Source organism: Chelonia mydas, chromosome 5, assembly GCF_015237465.2.
Source record: "Chelonia mydas isolate rCheMyd1 chromosome 5, rCheMyd1.pri.v2, whole genome shotgun sequence".
Lineage (NCBI taxonomy): Eukaryota > Metazoa > Chordata > Testudines > Cheloniidae > Chelonia > Chelonia mydas.
The window spans coordinates 53,188,516-53,208,318 of record NC_051245.2 but is presented as its reverse complement, the minus strand read 5'-3'; the positions used below and the strand labels follow the sequence as shown (position 1 = coordinate 53,208,318).

The following is a 19,803-nucleotide window of genomic DNA, read 5'->3' as shown; positions in this document are numbered from 1 at the left end:
CTGCAGAGCCAACACAGCTAAAATTGAGTGAACTGTAGATTTTATTGCATGTTGTACACCATCAAAAAAATTGCCTACTAAGTTTTAATCATTTATAGACTTTCATACACAGGAATCAATATAATTTGCAGAAAACTAAACTTGGGTTGCAGAGCCAGTGATGGTTTTGCATGAGTCTGACTCTAAGAGTCAGTTTGCAGGGAAAGCAGGTTTTTTTTAATCCCCCACTTTTTTTTTTTTTTTAAACAGGATATTTGATCTGCAAACCATGAGACACAAATATGGAAACCTATGATAGTATTTTTACAAAGTCACTTTTCAGAAAAAGCCTGAAAGGACATTTGTTCTGGGCAGATGAACTAAATAGCAATTTAAAAATTAATTTGAGCCAAATTCTACCATGCACTGTGCATAAGAACATGCCAGAGAGCTCAGGGCAAACACTCAGAGTGGGTCAGCTCTATTTTGATTCACCTCAAGCACTTTTGCACAAGCCCTATAAGAAATGTGCCACAGATGAGTATTTAGTGGTAGACCCTAAGAGCTAAGACATGGTCCACATGTTTATGCACATGCATCCCTGATTGAGCAATAGTTACTCTACAAAAACAATGAGGAGTCCTTGTGGCACCTTAGAGACTAACAAATTTATTTGGGCATAAGCTTTTGTGGGCTAAAACCCATTTCATCAGATGCATGGACTGAAAAATACTGTAAGCAGTATATATATATCACAGCACATGAAAAGATGGGAGTTGCCTTACCAAGTGGGGGGATGGGGTCAGTGCTAATGAGGCCAATTCAATTAAGGGGGAAGTACTGCTTAGTGTATTTTTCAATCCATGCATCTGATGAAGTGGGTTTCATGAAAGCTTATGCCCAAATAAATTTGTTAGTCTCTAAGGTGCCACAAGGACTCCTCGCTGTTTTTGCTGATACAGACTAACACGGCTACCACTCTGCAACCAGTTACTCCACAGTGTCCCAAGCTAATTTGTTTTGGTACCACCTATCAAGAACATTATGGGAAGGAAAAGTAACTTCTTATGGCTAGAATATGTATACATATAATGATGGTTGAGCTGTTTATAGCATTTCTGAACACATTTTGGTAACCAGTTCACATTTATTTCAAACTCAATCCTCAACATTTGTTTCCACAACAGATATCCCCATTATTAGCATTTGAAGCTAAGAGGCTACAAACCCATGAAAGGGTTCATCATGGAACAGTTACAGATGCCTAATGATAGAAGTGGTAAAGGGCACTGCTATAATTAGCCAAGTGAATATAGAATACAGTGCAGTGAGACTATTTTATTAGCTGAAGAAATTTCTGCAGAAATTGTAGGATGCCAAACTTAACTGCTTTTCATACTGTTACATCCTTAGAGGATAGAGCCTCTCCTACCCTGAGGTCACTGTGCTGGTCTCATTATCCTCTAATGAAAGCTCTAGTTCAGTTGTCTTTAAAACTACTTACCAGTGATCAATTGTCACTAAGAAAGTTTTATTAGGCTTAACCCTTTGGAGAATGGTGCCATGTGGATCAGTCACTGGCATTTGGTCAGCAGGTTGCTTTGATCAGATACACTAGTGATGTGTTCTTTTTTCCTGCCTCGCATGATAGGGAGTGTGCCTAAAAGCCTTGTGGCACAGAGTTCACCTCAATGCTTCTTCAATAGGTTTGTATTTCAGGGTCTTTTTGTCTTGTCACCCAACAAAAGAAACATCAAATTCACATTGATTATGGCTTGTCTACTTTGGAGGATTTTACTTTAAGCACATTAGCTTGTTCAGCTTTCAGTGGATCAATAAATAATGACTGAATTCCAACAGTTTCTGAATGCAGGACATAAAGCCATCAGTCTCTTCCTTTCTCTTTCCCCCCAGTCATGTCTTACCCCTTTCAGGAAAAATCAATACGAATTTATATCAGCATTTAGATTTTCACTAGGATGATTTTTTTTCAGCTAGGAGTTGTGTTAAGGAACAAATTGACCATTGGTGCTACAATAGTTATGTGTATATATGGCAGAACTTGCCAACAGAGTAGCATTTTAATGTGTATTTTGTAAAACACATACACCCACACACTTTCCTTTCATGTTGATTTTCAATACCTTTAAATAATAAACAGCTAAAAAGAATTTAACTACTTTATATTGGGGAATCACCATACAAATAATAGTTATATATTAAGTTGTTCTTTCACTAGGGTTCTGAAAATTGTGATTGCTTTAGGGTGGTAATTTTTTTTCAAGAAAAGTTCTTTTGAATATTCTCTTTTAGTTTGCAGTGGGCAATTTCGATGTATCTTGGCCTTTTACAATTCTGAAGTGATCAAGATTTTTTTAAATTAAAATAATAAAACAGGCTTGTTAACAGCATTTATTGTAGTCCTCTGCTTAGATATAAAACAAAAGCTATCATCTAAATCAACAACCCAATTTGGACGCAGTTTGCATTCTCTAAACAGTATTTGTTTGACTACAAAAGAGAGTAAAAGGATACTATTTAGAGAATGAAAATGGAAGTATAAAAGAAATCCAGTAATAAATAATTGATAGAAAATATTGATCTGGAAGGGGAATGTATGTATCTATGTTAATTCACTTAAAAAAAACTAGAGTGGAAGTGTGTCAGTAGTACTACTCCATAATTTCAGAGCTAGAATTTGTACTTTCCAATATAAGCAAAACAAAGGTTTCTAAATCTATCAAAAGGCTCTAACAAAGAGATGACAAAATTCATTACTGGCTCCTTTTGCATAATTAGATGACTGTGTTTCTGTGTAATAAAATTCAGATTGTTTCTAGTGTAGAAGACAATTATTTTTAGTCTAATCTGAAATAGGCACATTATTTAAAAGTAAATCCTGCTGTTTAACAGAAGGGAGGGAAGGTTAAATTAGAGTACACTGTTACTCACCTGCTGCCTTTTTCATAAAGCAAGAGTATGCTTCAACTTCTATTAAGTTCAAAGATGAGTAATTGTCAGGGCCTGTAATGGGGTGGTCTGACTTAGTAGTCAGCACCAAGAGGGAGTCATGGTTGGGAGTCACACTAAGGGTCAAGTTAAAGTCCAAAGCCACAGTAAGAGGTCAGAGCCAGATCACACCAATGACTAAGCCAGAGTCAAAGTCAGAAGTCACATCAATGGTCAACGATGGAGGGAGTAGCAGGGGCCAGGACAAGGGAGGCAGGAACAGAGAGCAGGGAATGGTAACAGGAACAAGGAGCAAGTGAGGGGGTGGGGGACAGCAGCACAGTGGATCTCAAACTTTCCAGACTACAGTACCCCTTTCAGGAATCTGATTTGTCTTGTGTACCCCAAGTTACACCTTACTTAAAATCTACTTGCTTTCAACATCAGACATAAAAATACAGAAGCATCCCAGCACACTATTACTGAAAAATTGCTTACTTTCTCATTTTTATTATATAATTATAAATTAAATCAATTGGAACATACATATTGTATTTACATTGTAGTGTAGTATATAGAGCAGTATAAACAAGTCATTACCTGTATGAAATTTTAGTTTGTACTGACTTCGCTAGTGTTTTTTTATGTAGCCTGTTGTTAAACTAGGCAAATATCTAGAGGAGTTAATGTACCACCTGGAAGATGTCTGTGTACTTCCAGGAGTACATGTTCCCCTAGTGAAGAACCACTGATCTAACCTTGCAGCGTGGTGGGGCTGCACGTAAGGCTCTTGCTTGATAACCTACAGGGCTGGATTTGAGACCCATGGCATGTGATGTAATGTACAGAATGAGGTTACAGACCTCCTGGATCTTGGCTGCCATTGTCAAGTGGTTCTAACAATTAAGCAATTTAGCTGTGAATGGCTAAAATGCCAGTCAGGGCTGCAATCAGCTCCTCAACAAGTACAGCTCCAAAATAGACTGTGGAGTTACACACATTACACAGTTTGAAAGTCTGGCACGGGGATTGTTTTGGAGATGATGAAACCAATACCTTCTCTGACAATGACTATTCTAGGTCAAGGCTGTAAATATCACATTTGTTGAGAGTCTCACATATTCATATGATTTCAGGAGCTGTGCTTTTAAGAAAAACACCTCTTATTACAAAAAGATTATAAAACTGAAAGACCTGGCTACACTGTTTTTACATATAGACCAGGGAGGTTCCCTTGCTGAGTTTCCTCTGAATTCTTCTTGAGGAGTAGTGGGAGTCTGACTCATCTGTAAAAAGCAAGAGTCTGGCCTACAAATCCTGCATATTCCCCAATATCACACATCTCAGGGATCCACTCAGGGATCCACTGCATGCACATCAGCTCTGGGGCTCTGCCCCTTCTTTTTGGAAGCAAGACTATAATGGACCCATACTACCCGAGGTCCTTGGCCAGTGCCTGCCTTGGAACTCCTCTTTAAGAAGGTCCTCAGAGAAGTAAATACAGTCTCTCACCTTTCCACTCCTCCCAGGGTGTACTTCCTTCTTGCTTCATGTGTGGCTATCTGAAAGTATTGCCAGTTTCCTGTGAGGTCTAGAGGGAGAGGGATCTTTGCCACAAAGGCATTGAGCCTCTATTACTAGTGGAGGTGGTGGGAGATCTGCACATGGGGGATGCCCCTTTACATGAGGATCCAAAGGAAATGATTGTCCCTGAGTTACTTGGAGCTTTTTACCAGAATGAGAATTACTGTTGTAACCAGTAGTAGGTACAGTTTACAAAACTCCTCTGCACTTCTCTCAGTGGAGGTTTTTTGCATATTTAAAAAATGTATTTGAGGTCACACGCAATTTCAGAAGTAGCCACCAATGCCATATCCTCCTCTTCCCCCTCCCCATACTGTTAAAAATTTTTTAACTCACGTCTATTTCTAGGGGATGATACAGAACTTGGTTTCATGAATAATTAAAGTGTGAAAGATACATATGTGATAATCCAAAAATAATCTTCATTTAAAAAGGGAATAAGGTTGGTCTGATATCCCTCTAAGACACCCCTTCGGTGCAAGGACATCCCAAGTTATGAGACACTTGTTAATCACACTTTACTGACCACACAGCACGTTTCGGTTGACAGTGGCAGACTGCACCTTCTCAATCTTCCCTTCTGCCTCCAACGTAAGGACATACGCTCACATTAATCTGCCTCCCAATATAATGCAAAACCCTAATTACCACCTCAGCATCCTCAGCAAATAGTCAGCTCTGACATATGTGCACAGATTAAACATATGTTATGCAATCTGCTTGTGGGGGATGTATGAAGTTATAATGAAAGTTTTGTGTTGTATGGTGAGGAGACAAAAAGGAATTTCCTTGAGTTGATGCTCAGTCTGCATTATGGCCCGTAACCATGAAGCTGACAGCTTCCTTTGAGGCACAATAATCACTCAGTTCTCAGGGAAAGGGATTGGAAAGGTCTGGGCACTGGGCTGCATCTTTTTGTCCCATTCCACTGCAATAATCCTCTGACTCTCTTCTTCCTCCTGACATGAAATCACACTGAAGTAGCAATGGCTTTCCAGAGGGGTGAAATTAATCTTAACTTTGGCTTCAGTAATTTGCCCTAGCTACTGAATAAGGTACTCCATTCATTAAACTACTCTATCAGCTTAGGTGCACAAGTATGTTGCTCTCTGTCATGCTTCCAACTTACTGATAGAGATGTTATGTAACCCAGCATTTCTTTTGGAAATGAATCTTTACATGTTAAGGAATTCTGGTGGGTCACTTGTGGAGATATTAAATGGGAAGGGGGCTAGAATTTACCATTGAAGCAATCCATTCCGTTGAGTATGCCATCAACTTTTCTGACTCTCCCCCTCAAGAAAATAAATAAACAAACTGCATATCCATTCTCAAGCAAGGAGAAGATATAATTTTGCAGGTTTCAAACTATCTTTGATGTATTGAACTAAGTTTTTAACTTGGCCATAACATGAATGTCATGGTACTCTGTCAGCTTCCCTTCCACTATTGGCGCTATTCTACCCATTATCATCCATTCATGTAGCTTGTAGGTTGAGCAGAGTAAGGATACTGGACAATAGTTCTCCAAAGAGTTAGCATCTTTATGTGGTTTGGCTAGTGCAGTCACTCTTTCCTATCTCCACAGCCTGGTTATCTGCATTGTCTTCATGCAAGAGATAAAGAAGTCAAGCAGCCACTTCTGTTCTCTTGTACCAAAGTATAATACTAGTTCATTAGATAAACAATCAACTCCAGTTGCCTTTCCACATTCCATATTCCACAATAGAGTTTTCATCGCTATTGCCAGCTCCAAAATGTTGAGCTGTTCATTGTGGATTTTGCTGCCTCTGAGGAGTGAGCAAAGTCTGTGCTATACTTGTTTCGCTCTGTGCTTTGCTTTGTGGGCTGGTTTACCATTGAGGATGAGGGTTGAGGATGAGGTTTATCACTGAGGGCTTGGTTGGGAGAGACTGTGGTTGTTGTCCATCAGTGTACAGCTTGTGAATAGTGGCCCATGCTTTTTTTGCTATTATGGCACAGGTTTGTTATTTCAATCCATTCCCTCCCGCTGTTGCACCACTTTGATCTCTCACATAAGCCAAGTCCAGTGGTTCCTTAATCATGTGGATTTAAGTCAGACAATTCTGAACATTGCTTTACATTGTTGGTGTCTGTCTTCTGAAAGCCCATTTAAACCAACATTCCCTAGTGTTGTACTTTTGGGCAGTATTCCACACCAAGGAGACAAATTCTCCATAACGGTCATGTGTCAGAGTAATATTGCAAATGGATTCATCCAATTCAGAGATAGACTTCCCATTCAACCTTTTTGAAGCTGAACCTCAGCAGATACTTTGTTTTTCGGGGTTGTAGTGTAGCCTCTATTGTCACTTGCATTGGTCTATGCTGTGATCTTGGAATCATTGACATGATCTCCCTTCTGAAGTTGTCTGCATTTTCACTGCTGACAAAAATTAGGTTAAGATTGTACTCCTTGTTCCATTGTGCACCTTGGAAGGTACATTTGTCCTCAAAGTCATAGAGCAAGATCAAGTTGTTTCTTGTCACCCATTCCAAACTTCATCATTGCTGTTGTTGGGGTATCCCCAGAAGGTATTGTGACTGCTGACGTCGCCTATGACAATGCATGGTTTCTCCGGAAGGGGAAAGTCAGTTGTTCACCTGGTGGTTAATAAACAGAAACTACATTTAATTGATAAGTTCCACCTTGGTGTTTCACAACAGTTTTTTTCACCAGTCTTTGGTGTTCAACAAGTGTCGTGCGACCATAAATGTTGCTTTCGATGTCCACACAATATGCATGCCAGGGATGTTTGGTGCTGTTTTCTCTCTTTGAGTCTATTGCAGACACATGATGTCTGCTTTCATGCCAGGAAGAACATCTTCCTGATCCCTCCACATTGAAACTGGCAATTTTGAGTGCTGGCTTTATCAACATTTATGTCTACTTCTATTGCGCATCTTGTCATATTTGGTCTCTCCCGTGTTTAATTGAAATGGGAGAGTAAAAGGGGTCACAATGTGAAGTTATCTGACTCTTCACCCTCTTACTCCCCCACCACATCATGATAATATGTTATACTATTGATGCAGGGACCATCGTTATATTATGAGTTTGTACAGAGGCTAGCACAATGGTGGTCTAATCCCAGACTGGGGTTCCTAAATGCAACTGCAGTACAAATAATAAATAAATAATAATATATTTTTATATAAAGAGAACATCTTTTTGCCTATTTAGTAGAGCCCATGCTCTGGGGACGTGAATACAGGGTTCTTCTTGGCCATTCACTTCCCCATGTGTCCAGTCCTCTTTTGCCACAGCTCCCACCATGTAGGCTTCACTGGAATATCCTCTCAATTAAATGTTATCATGGGTTCTAATTAAATTCAGGCTTGTAAGAACCAGAGCTATTTGTCCAGGCCTAGTTCAGATGATTATTTGAACACTGAGTGTTCTTTACTATTTTTTAAGTGATCAACTGTTAAGAGAAGAACTGCTGGACTAATCTGATTCCCCACCCCCGGCCCTGCCGGTCTAACCTCTGAACAGGATCCCACAACGGACAATTGGCTCAGCCTAAAGGATGCATCAGACAGCCGTAACCTCTGGGTCTAATGCAGGTCCAGGTTAGAATATTGTACTGTAGATTGATGAAATTTAGGAAAGTTAACTAGGAAGGGAAAAGCAGGTCAACAGGTATGGAATATGAGTGGGACAAAAAGAAGAGGGGTCACACCAAAGAAGAACAGGTTATTGTTGGGAAGGAATTCTTTTGTACAAGTAGCTGGACACAGTAGAACAAATTTACCATTTTAAAAGGAAGACAAACTTCTGTGTATATATTTGCAGAATAAGTTACTTTCCAAAAATACATTTAAATAAATAGATTTTTACTTTTTTAATTGTGGGGGCGGGGGGGAGGGGCGGAGATTGTGTTCCATCACCAATTTTCACCTGTAGAACTATACATTTAAACCATCAACAGTCCTGGGACAGCAGCTTTATAAGACACTCTTTGTCAAGTTCAGCTAAATGCAGCCTGGAAAAGATTGGTGTAACTTGCATGACAGTTTGTGGATCAATTTCAATGGAGGTATAGGCAGTGGTTTAAATTGCAGTCCAGTCTAAGTTCTGCTTAGTTACTCTAGTGCAACAAAGTGTAACAGAGGAGATCCATTCATTCTGCACAACTAGTGAGTGTTATATCATTATACCACAGTGTTTTGCCACTTACACTAACACTACTGTGCCTTTGACTTCAAAGGGAGTTCGGTGCTTGAGAAAACTGCAGGACTGGGCCCAAAATGTTTAGATATGTTAACTTTCCTTTCAAACTCTATATTCAGTTTCACTTTCAACAGCTACATGTATGACTGGGTCAAGTATGGTCATTTGGGGGATATGACTACTTCAGAGGGTTTGGGGGATTTTTTGCCTATGAACTCAAGCAGCAAGTAACTTATATTCTCCTGCTAATATCATGAAGAACATAACTACATGTTCACAGAGTTTTATGGTTGTGTGAATTAAATTTTTGTTAAAGAAACTGATCTAAATGTATATGAAAATCAGTTGCAGTTCATTGTCTCTTGGTAATTTGCCAGTGCAATCTTTACAAAGGTTGGGCACCCAAGAGTTAAAGCATAATCTTTTTATAAAACAGACCTTCATGCCCTTGGAATAGTCTATATGAATTTCAGAAATGTTTTTACTTGCCCCCCCCAAAAAAAATCCCCACCCTGCTTATACAATTAATTTAAATCTACAGATGTTAATTATTTGGAATTTAAAGCTGTTTTTGAATAATAAAATTGAGTCTAGTATTATCTCTTCTACTGTAATAGACATAATGGTCCTAATTTTCATTTACTCTGAGGTCAGTTTACATTGCTCTGGCATAAAATATATTTACCCCCACCTTGAGGCTCCTGTATACAAGTAGGGTGATGTCAAATGGCCTTTGTGTCAAGGAGAATTAGGCCCAAGATGTTCTCCTCTCACTTTTCAATTAGTTAGTTCAACAGTATTAGAAGAGTAGTAGCCACTATCTATATCAGTGTTAAAAACTGTTTCAAACCCAGTGAAGTTTTTTTTTTTCCAAATGCATACTTCAACAGACCAGATAAAGCAATGAAATTATTCATTTTCCTACTAAATATGGCTGGATTCTAAGCACAACAGCCAGAAAACATTGAAAATCTCAAGCTAAAGATGCTAATACCTTATTCAGTAAAATGGTTTAAAATTATTGACAATTCAGGCTCTTGAATATTGTAGGGAAAGACTTTCTGGTTAAGCAATTGAGAGAATATTAAATAATTTGTAACAGATTCAGTTAGTCGCTTAAAAGAGAAAAACTATTTGGTGATCTTTTGCATTATATATAACAATCATATGAGTCACTACTAAAATAAAACAGAAAGCATAGTCAAACACCTGTTTGTTTTGCCAAATTTCTCCTTGAAAAGTTGCTATTGGCAGTATAAAACTCACTGTTGTTTTTTGTTATAGTATATTGGGTAAGCAGTAGCAAAGATAGGTCTCATGACACTTGGCAATAAATAAAATCAGAAGTTCACGTCTGGAAAATCAAGTGTATAAAATCATTAAAATTGAAGCAAATATGTGATAAACCTAAACAAGGGCCATACTGAGAGTCTGTGTTGTCACGGATATATAAAACATTCAGTTACAAGCCTTTACTAAGGAATGATGGGTTTACCAGAGCAAGGTAGCACAGAGAATAATAAAGTTCCAAATGATACTGCAAGATGCAATTTATCACCTATATGTGCAGACGTGACCTTACAGTAACATTTACTTTGGATGAGTTTAGCTAATGGAAGGAAGTGAATATATATGCCTTTAAAAGGAAACTTAGTAATTCTAAAGACTACTTTTCATGTAGAAACTAAAAGGAGTGTTTCTAAGTATTCCAAAAGCATGCAAACCATGAATAGAGAACCATGAATAGACAAAGACATTAACGCTTTCAAAGAACAACTGGCTTTACTATAAAAGGGGAAAGAGAAAAATAGGTCTTCAGGTCAAATTTTCAAATATAATATAGAAATGAACCTTCAAAATTGATGATATCCTTTTTGCATGTGCTATTTAGGCACTCTCAGATTGCTACAAATTGGGGCACAAATTACTGAATTTGCATGTGTGGTATTTTGCAGGCAAACAGAATTTTCACACATGAAGAAAAGCACATTTGTGTACAGGAATAAGATAATTGCATGATAACCACTCAGTTGTTCCCTCATTCAGTTTGTTCTGATAAATATAAGATTTTGCATTGGCCAACAGATGCAACTTCAATAGCATTTTTAGAAAAGCTTCTACTTTACGTATATATTGACCTCACTGCACATTAAGCGGGTAGGCCCCTTTACAGGCTGGAAAGCCAGAGTAACTTGCTGTGGCAGCTTCAGATCAAGTCAGAGTTGGGGCTCCAGACCAGGTCAGACACTGGTCAGGTCGTCCCCCTCAAAGTGGACAGGAAGAGATGGGGAACTATTTAGGTCCATGCCAGTACAGGAAAAGCCCTATTTTATCTGGACCAGGCAGAGGCTTCCATTCGCCCACTCACGGTAGTAATTAAATTCCAGGTTTTGTCATGATCCACCGTGAGCATTATGCTAGTAGCTCCTTTCTTGGGGGCTGGGAAGAAGTTTTTCCCTCACTGCCAGATTAGCCAAGGTGGTGGAGTTTAGTTGGGGTTAACATAAAACCAGGGTTAAGCTGTTCTGTTGCAATTCATTATGTCCCGCACAGATACCCATAGGGAAGGGATAGGGTGATCACATAGAATGGATTGGTAAAGGATTTAAAGGCGGTATTCTTTAAAGAAGTGGAAATGGGGTTGGGGGTTAGGACTGCTATGACTGGTACAGCAGAGAGCCAAACACCCCTCCTTTACAGCAACCCTTAACCCTCATTCGAGGGAAGGATCCCAGCATTCCCGGGGTATAATTTGTAAATGATTATGGAATTACCTACACTGTACATTTTTATCTGCTGGGTACTCCTAGAGATTTAGAAATAAAGGTGTGGCCTAATTAAATCACATCCAGAGTCTCCTGTCCTTCCTCCTGCATAGCCGAACAATTTGTTTAAATGCATTTGTTAAATATTAGAATATAATTATTATGAATGTTTATAGTACACAAGGAACCTTGCAGCAATAAATCCATTAACTGCTAGTCTTGTTCTCTAAACACTCTCCGTTGTCTCTCATGGATTACCTGAGCCACCTTAAAAGTTTTGGAAAAACATCACCTGGCTGAGCAGAGTAAGTTCTAACCCTGACCAACATTTTGCAAAATGCCTCAAAAATGCTACAGATTTTCAAGAATTTATGAGCATTTGACCCCCTTCTCCTACAATTCCCTTGGACTCTCAGAAATCCTTCCTTCAAGGAGCTGTCCTGGCAACTGCAGAATAGAAACATAGACTATAGTGCTACTGAGTGCTAATGTAGATGCAGGGAAGACTGAGTGTGATAGCTAGCATAGATGCACTACTCCTTTGGTATTCACCATTGCAGTCCCACTAGTTCAGTCACCAGTGGTTTACTTGTCTATCACAGATGCAGACTGAGTCCAGTAATTTAGGAACAACCTTAGCAGCTTAAATTAGATGTGAGCATCTCCACCTTCAAGGCATAAACAAAGCAATTATTCAACAGTTTGTTCTAAGCTGCAGTTGGCACAGTCATTTACATTTTGGAGTTGGCATTGGCAGATCCTTACTGAATTTAAAGCTGCAATTGCATAACAATAGTGCTTCCACTTCATAAAAGCAGAGGGAACAAGCACAGGGTACAGTAGGAGAACTATAAAATAAAAAGGAAATATTCACATTATAAAAGTGAATGTTCCATCAGTAATTCTTTTTCAATACGATTACAGAAATTGTACTTTCTGAAAGACTGCTAGAGCCAGAGAAACTTGCAGTGACAGATTTTTATTTTTAATGCAAAATTTGTCAGCTGTTAGCAATCTCTCATGAACGGAATTAATTGTTATGCTGTAGTGCCATTTGTGCCAAGACAAACACCCAACCTTACAAAAGTAGGAGTTATTTTATTTATTCTGATAAATGGTTCCTCAGGAAAAAGGGCACCTTGCATCCCTACAGATCTTATTCAAGGTCTCATCATTTTTACCACACACAGAAACTGTGAACATGCAATTGGATTGAATCCATTGTTGTTTTGCTTGTTTGTTTATTTTTTCATTGAAAGCAGCAGTAGAATCCTTTAAAGCATAAAAATAACTTTCTTTGTACTGTATGAAATGACTTGTTAGATAATTAGATGGAGCTTGGAGTTCAGAGATAAATATATGCTATTTTGTGTCTGATTACATATGGCATTTCATATAAAAGCAGCTGCAGAATTCCTGAAATAACTAAGATTAAAACAAATGTGCCAATATCTTTGATAAGTGATATGGAGTAATATAGAGGTTTTCTTACACAGAACTGCTCCTGTCACTTTTCATAAACAAATGTATTAGTCTGGTGCTAAAAAGATAGAAATGTTTTTCATCTTAGCTCCTCACAGCAAATGTATGAAAGTCTGGGACTGTAATTGATTGTCATCTTTGGAATACTTATGATATGACAACCCCTGATCATGGGAAAGTAAAAACCCGAGTGGCAGTATGATGCAGGATTGGGCATTACACAGTTAACAGGAGACCAGGGTGTGTGACTTTGGGCAAGTCACTTATGCTTAGATTTTTTAGAAATGTCTCCCACTTTGGGTGGCCATCTAAGATGTCTCATGTTTGGCACACAAAAATTGAGGCTTTTGGAAAATGTTGGCTCTGGGGATTAATTTCATAGGTATTGTCCATTACATATTGAAGTCAAAGGTAGCTGTGAGGTCTCCACATTTGAAAATCAGCCTGTTGGAATAATGGAACGCAAGCTGGGCATTGTTAAGAGAAATTATGCAAAGGAAAGGCCATTCTTGCAAAATTTGTCTATAATTTACTGTGCCCCAGTTTTTCTGTGTATAACATGATGATAATGCCTACCATCTCTGTAAAGCAGTTTGAAATCTACAGGTAAAGGTAATATATTAAGTTACATTATTGCTTTTAGAGGGCTTGAAGTCACAAATACAGATCTGGTTCATGTGAAGGTTAAATCTCTTTTCATCTTCCAATAAAAAAGTCTCATTCAGTTAATTGTACACTTCACTCTACTTTCACTAGCCATTGTTTGACAGAACAATAAGGACCATTTTTCATAAAGTATTTTTCTTTTATATGCAAATTGGAAAGATGCCCCATGTAATGTAGCAGAATCTCTTTTTTTTCAGATGCAGAACAGCATTTTTCAGAATACACTGTAAACAAAACAAAACAACCCGAAAACACCATACATTTTTACCTAAAAGAGAATTCTATGAATAATAAATGTAAACCTAACTTAATCTCTGCGGAAAAAATTAACCCATATGCACTTCCATATCAGGTTAATGGAATCTTATTTTCATGGGCCGCTTTCCAAGCTTTTAAATTCCTGACTAAATGATGTTCAGAGTTTTATGATGAAGTGTGTATCTATCCACATATAAAATATCTTTACCTAAAGGATATCGGTTTGCATCTATAGTTAGAACCATTTAGCTTGAAGCCGTTGAGCTCATAAACCTGTTTTATGCAGATAAGATCACAACTTGCTTTTTTGTCATTTCTTTGTTTTAATGATTTATATATGAAGTATCAAAAATATTTTAAAATTAAAATACCCTACCTGGGACAATAGGAATGAAATTCATCATTAATGCATATTACCTTCTTCTGGGAGAAAAAATGTAGTTTAATCTGGAGGATTATATTGGCATTTCATGTATTTTAATTACTATTAAAGATGAAGAATCTATCTACTATTATCATCTTCAACACAAGAACGGATAGCTAAATAAATGCTTTTTCCTGTTCTGCTCCACATGATTGGGAGGTGCTCCCTATCAAGATCTGCAAAACTATCTCATTATCCACCTTCAAATTCATCCTCAACATTCTCTTTTACTGTAATGTCTACAAAAAACTTGACAATGGTTGAGCTGTGGGTGTGCTGAGACCACTGCCTGTCACACTGACCAATATTGTCCTATTTATACTTTCCCATTGGTCTGTCTGAATCTAGCTGTTGTATCTTGTCTGATACTTAGATTGTTAGTTCATCAGGTCAAGAACTGTCATCTATTGTTGTTCCGTGTTTGTACAGCACCTAGCACAATGGGGTCCTGATCCAGGATTAGAGCTTTTAGGTTATACAGTAATACAAATAAATAATAAAAGTTAAGCAGAAATAAGCAAATTACAAGATTTGCTTGGTCTCCAAACAGGCCCATCCATATGCAGTGAATCAGAGTGGTAGCCACAAAAATTGACTCTTCCCCTGCAAAATTAGGTTGACATGTCATTTGCAGTGGAAGGACACTAATTTTATTGACACCCGGAGGAGAAGACTGTCCCAAGGAGGGGAGAGGAAAAACCAGTGAGCCCCATTAATCAGGATACAATTCTTCAGAGCTCAGTGATTAGGGTGACCCGATGCACATTTTTAAAGGAACAATCCCATATTTAAGCCCTCCTGAAGGTGTCCCGACTTTTTCTTTAAAATGGGCATATTGTCCTATATTTTCTGTCTCCCTCCCCCCCACATCAGTACTGGTGGGTCCTGCTGCTGGCCGGATCCCCGCTTGCCAGCTGCCCGCCCACCAGCAGTGAGTGAGGGGGGGGTCCAGTGGCCGACGATGGGATGGGGGTTCAAGGCTGATGGTGGGGCAAAGATGCAGTGCGTGGGGCTGGCCACTCCCCCTGCTGATCTGACCCACGCTGTGTCCTGGCTGTCGGCCGGCAGGGCCCTGCTCCCCGTCCTGTTTTGGGCTGGCACAGGCTGCACACTGCAAGATGCGGTGGTTGGTGAATACAAGCAGGTTCCAGGCGGCGGCTGGTTACGTGTCGCCTCTGCTGCCCACCCATCAGCCCTCTATACGCTCTCCCTCTCACTGTCCTCTCCCTGCTTTGCCCCTCCCCCCTCCACTGCTCCTCCATATCCCCACCAGCAGCTTGCGTCCCACTCCCAGCGCCGTACAGAGAGTCAGTCCCTGGTCAGAGCGCTCAGTTCAACAGCAGCCTGGTCAGCAGGCTCCTTCCTTCCTCTACTGCCTCTGGCTGAGCTGGCACCTCGGGAAAGCCCAAAACCCTCCAGTCCGGGGCACTGGTCAGGAGGAGCTGAGCCCTGCATGTGCCAAAGCCCTGCACAGTGCTGGTATGGGGAAGTCTCTCCACCCCTCAGCTGAGCTTTGGAGTGGCGGGGGAAAGCAATTTCCAGTCTGTTCATGCCCTGAACATGCAAGCTCCACAACAACCCCTGGGGCAGGGGCTTAGCATCGTCTTTACCTGACCCTCCCCACACCCTGGGTCCTGCCCCCAGGGAGCAGTGCACGGGGCTGATGAGTCCCCTCGGCATCCTCCCCTGCTGAGCCACCTCTCTAGCCTGGTTTGCTGATGCCCCTGCAGTCAGGTTCCCTGTGCTTTGGTGCACAGTGCATCCTTAGGGTTTAACCCCTTCCTGCCCACACTGTAGCCAGAGGCGGCTGGGTTACGTCCATGACCAGCAGCAACCTGGATGCGTTAGCTGCCTTTCGACACTGTGCAGGTGGGAAGGGACAAGCTGCTTCCAGCCACTGGGGAACGGGGAAAAGAGATAAGCTCTTCAAAGACATGGGCCAGGTCATTCCTTCCTCCGACTCCTCCTCAATAATGATTGGAAGCAGCTCCCATCCCTTCCCTCCCACACTGTGCTAAAAGGCTGCTGCTGGCCTCATTCTGGTGTGAACCTTGTCAGAAATACGAAGTGGGGCATGTGACCTCCTCCCCCCCCCCTTCCCACACACACATTGCCTCAGGTAGATGAGGCACCAGGTACTAGGAGAGGCAGGTCCATCCCAGGGGGCCCAAGCACGGAGGGTGGAGAGCACTGGGCAGGGAGGGTTGGGTTGGGTCAGTTGGTCACCTGCTCCATGTGAGAGGTGTACAGGAGAGAGAGAGAGAGAGAGTGTGAGTGCGTGTGTGACCTCTCCTTGTGTGTGTGTGTGTGTGTGTCACCGCTCCCCGTGAACCCTAAAACCTTAAACATAAGAAGGTAAATAAAAAGAATCCAACTATGTAGCATTTCTTTTTAACAGGGGGTCAGTCAACTTAATGTTAATTTGAATGTTTGTACTGCATAGTTCTGATTGATTGCTGTTGAACTTGCTTGAATACGAGTAATTTTACAAGGTGCCCCATATTCATAATAGGGAAATATGGTCACCGAATCAGTGACACATACAAGTCCCTACTGTCAGTAATCACGCTGCGCTCGCTCCTCCGAAGCAACAGAGCCAGATCTGTTGCTGTGGCTTCCTCGCTGGCTCTAGTAGCTTCAGATCCCCTCCCTCCACTGCAATATCACTACATTGGTTATATCTGGGTCACATTTTTGAGCTTTTCTTCAGAACCATAACGCCTAAATTGCTTTTTGTTCCAGTGCCCTGGGCAAAAAAAATAAAAATAAAATAAAATAAAAAGTTAAAAAATGGAGCTAGATTCATAAGAGGACTTTGGCTTTTAACTCTTAGCCCAGTGGTGGGGACACTCACCCAGGATGTGGGATACCCGGGCTTAGTTTCTCCCTCTACCTGATGTGGAGCAGGGACTTGAAGTTGTGTCTCCCATGGGCATGCCTTAACCACCAATCTTAAGTCAGTCTCTTGTTCTCACTCTCTCTGGCTCCCTGACTATTCAAGTATTTCATACAAAGTGGAACAGCTTCAACCAGAGAGACTGAGAAAATCCCACTACAGAATATACAACAGCCTAGTGGCTAGGGCCCACTCCTGAAAAGTAGAAGACACATCTTCAAATCTCTGCTCCATGTGAGACAGAGGGAGGAATTGAGTCCAGGGAACCCCTCTTAAGCACAAGACTATGAGGGATAAGAAGGAACAGCACCTCCCCCTCCTTCGGAAATCTAGTTCTTTGAAAATATGTCCAAAAACAAAGCATTCTGAACTGAACAATCTTTTGTTTGACCCGAAACAGACTTTTTCGATTCACTGAAATTGTTCAGAATTTTTGGATTCTATTTATTTTTTCAACTTTTCAGAAATACCAATGAACTGAAAAAATCAGTTATTCACCTAATCCAAACCTCACTGAGCGAGAGCCAAACCAAGATGTTTGGCATGGAGCCCAATAGGGCACTCAGGATCGTAGTTCTAATATCTGCACAATTTACTGTAAATGAGATCTTATTCTGGGATCTTGTGTTGGCAGACACAGAGTTCTGGTGAGCGCTTGAAGTTTATTTCCTAGTCATAGTCCCCTGAAATGGGTCAGGGTTACAAAATGTTAATTCCCTCTCAATATTAAAATGGCGGAAGTACAAATTTGGCTATTGCTAGCACAATGCTGTAGTCATTGAATGGCTACCATAGTGATATTGTGGTGACTGCTGCTGTGGTGGTAATTCCTCAAGCCATCTCTCACAGGATTCTTAAAATGTACAAAATGTAATTTATATAGTCAGGTAAAAACAACAACTACTGCCACAGGTCCACAACCATGACTGGTTTATAGAATGGCTATCAACACAAGATAGATAGAGCACTTAGAAAGAACAAGGCCCTGAAGAAGAGACTATAGAAGGAAATAGAAATAAGTTTTCCTGTTGAAGCCCTGATAGCTTTTTAACAGCAATTTGTGTTCTCCTGAATACATTCTAATTGTGTGTGTGTGTGTCTCTCTCTCTTTTTTTTTTTTTTTTTACACTTGCTTGGTTAATTACATTTACTGCTTAAGCTCTTTCTCCCCTGAATTACTAGCAGTTTGGAAATCATGCTGCTCTGAATTGTTTTGACATATGTGAGTAGGAAAGAGTACTGCAAAAATCAAACAAATTACTTGGGTCTGGAACACTTCATTTTTCAACATCTGCTAATACACTTGGTATTGTAAAGCCCTGCAAACGAGAATCACATTTTGAAACCAAACAGATTTTAAAATTGGGGATTGTATAGAATGAATTTGGATCTCACTTTCTCATATTCCAGAGCTTTGCTGCAAAAGCCTTTACTGCCACTAAAAAAAAAAAAAAAAAAAAAAAATGGCAGGGGGAGAGGTCTGAGAAAAGAATAGAAGGTATGGGTGCAGAGTTAGAGAGGGGAGCACAGCAAATAATAAAGGAATGAGGAGTACACACTATAGGGACTGGAGAAGGATGACACGTAAAGACTCCAGTTCTTCTTGGCCTTTATATAGGTCTGTGCAATCTGCAGGAGGAAGACACCTTGGCACCCTTCCCACACATTGTGCACCCAAGGGCCAGGTAGAATATGACCCTATATGAACAGCAATACATAAAATAATAGTAATGTCTGAAAACAGAAGTGAGAAGAATTATTTTCTTCAGTAAAAGGCTTACAAACTTTGCCAATATTCAGAATTTGCCATAGGAGAACTTCCCAGACTTCCCCACCTATATCTGAAATTCAGTCCTTCCGTAAGTAAATTTCTTCCTTACCATCTCCTCGTCTATTTTTTTTGTTATTTTCACTCTTGGTTTAATCTGAGGCATTGTTAAGCAGACTCCAGCTCCCAGGTCCCATTTATTTAATTAGCTGGCACCTGAGTTTCCAAAGTCAAGCTATATCATGGGCCATATTTAAAGGCTTTAGAGTGCCTGCACATAGATAATTTCCCCTCCAAGCTGTTCAACTGCTTATGTTTTTCTGAGGTTTCTGCAGCTATAGGGTAGCAACAAAACCAAAGAGAATAGAGAAGTCACTCTCGAATCAACTCAGCAGCTGAGAGAAGGTCTGAAAGTGTGGATGAGTGACCTCACACCGTTGTACAGAGCCCTCAGTATCAAAGAAGAACAAAAGATCCTATGTTGAGTGAACCAACTAAATTTGAACCTACTCAACCATTAATTATCACACAAAAGCCCAGCAGATAACAGTCCTTGTTCTGTGGTAATATATTTCTTCTTATGTTGACTTCCATCATTTTCTCCACATAGAATCATAGAAATGATGGGCTGAAAGAGACTTTCAGAGATCATCTAGTCCATTCCCCCATATTAAGGCAGAACCAAGTATACCTACACCATCCTGACTGGTGTTTGTCTAACAGGTTCTTAAAAGCCTCCAATGACAGTGATTCCACAACTTCCCTCCTGTATTTAACTATCCTTAGAAAGTTTTCCCTATATCTATCCTAAATCTCCCTTCCTTCAGATTAAGAAGG

General features: G+C 40.1%; 1 long non-coding RNA gene across 1 annotated transcript in view; it reads right to left on the bottom strand.

The window, feature by feature from the left end:
- Positions 1 to 6,038: 6,038 nt before the first annotated feature.
- LOC122466006 overlaps positions 6,039 to 19,803 on the bottom strand; it is a 111,105-nt gene continuing 97,340 nt past the window's right edge. The window contains exon 2 of the long non-coding RNA XR_006291191.1: positions 6,039 to 7,137. This is a non-coding gene — a long non-coding RNA (uncharacterized LOC122466006). The remainder of the gene's footprint in view (positions 7,138 to 19,803) is intronic.